Source organism: Bombus affinis, unplaced genomic scaffold (assembly GCF_024516045.1).
Source record: "Bombus affinis isolate iyBomAffi1 unplaced genomic scaffold, iyBomAffi1.2 ctg00000504.1, whole genome shotgun sequence".
Taxonomy (NCBI): domain Eukaryota; kingdom Metazoa; phylum Arthropoda; class Insecta; order Hymenoptera; family Apidae; genus Bombus; species Bombus affinis.
This window is the reverse complement of record NW_026109148.1, coordinates 10001-11215: the sequence shown is the minus strand read 5'-3', so window position 1 is coordinate 11215 and position 1215 is coordinate 10001. Positions and strand designations below refer to the sequence as shown.

The 1215-nt window shown below is 58.5% G+C and overlaps 1 pseudogene; it reads right to left on the bottom strand.

Annotated features, from left to right (window-relative positions):
• Window positions 1–368: 368 nt before the first annotated feature.
• LOC126928045 (large subunit ribosomal RNA) overlaps window positions 369–1215 on the bottom strand; it is a 2909-nt pseudogene continuing 2062 nt past the window's right edge.

Below are 1215 nucleotides of genomic sequence, written 5' to 3'. Positions count from 1 at the left end.
TCCCTCCGGGCTATAACTCGACCCGCCCGTGGTACCAGCCTAAGTCGCTGGTGGGACTATCGTGTGGATGTACGGCCACGTCACTACCGGCCCGGCGTCCTGCTAACCGAGCTCGGCAGACCCAGATGGGACTCACGTAAGCGGGGCTTACAGGGCGCCTACAAACCCTGAACTTTCCCCGACGGTCCCACCCTTGGCATCAGGATCGTGGGTGCGCTACTACCCAAGGCCCCTTGGAGAGAGTGAGGCTGCCTCTCTCCGCCGGCAACCTTCCTTGCGGTGTACATAGGGACTCACGTAACGGGACGCTTGTCCCGACGGTCCCCCTGGCTGCGGGAACGTGGGTTTGCCAGCCCCCATAGGCTCGCAAAGCGAGCCCTCCCTGCGGGAAGTAGATAGGGACAGAGGGAATCTCGTTAATCCATTCATGCGCGTCACTAATTAGATGACGAGGCATTTGGCTACCTTAAGAGAGTCATAGTTACTCCCGCCGTTTACCCGCGCTTTTTTGAATTTCTTCACGTTGACATTCAGAGCACTGGGCAGAAATCACATTGCGTCAACACCCTTGGGGGCCATCGCAATGCTTTGTTTTAATTAGACAGTCGGATTCCCCTAGTCCGTGCCAGTTCTGAGCTGAGCGTTGAATGGCGGCCGAAGAGAACGACCGCGACGGTAAAACCGCCACGGAAGCCTCGCAGCAAGGAAGATCCGCGGGAGGCCAAGGCACGGGACCGAGCTCGGATCCGGGGTGCGCGACGATATCCCCCCCGAGAGAGAGATACGCCGCGTCCCGTTCAGCTCGCCCAGGCCCGGCACGTCAGCCAAACCCGCTTCCCGACCAAGCCCGACACGCCCCGCTCCTCAGAGCCAATCCTTATTCCGAAGTTACGGATCCAATTTGCCGACTTCCCTTACCTACATTAATCTATCGACTAGAGGCTCTTTACCTTGGAGACCTGCTGCGGATATGGGTACGAACCGGCGCGACACCTCCACGTGGCCCTCTCCTGGATTTTCAAGGTCCGAGGGGAAGATCCGGACACCGCCGCAACTGCGGTGCTCTTCGCGTTCCAAACCCTATCTCCCTGCTAGAGGTTTCCAGGGAACTCGAACGCTTATACAGAAAAGAAAACTCTTCCCGGATCTCCCGACGGCGTCTCCAGGTCATTTTGGGTTACCCCGACGAACACTCTTACGAGGGCCCGAATGGTA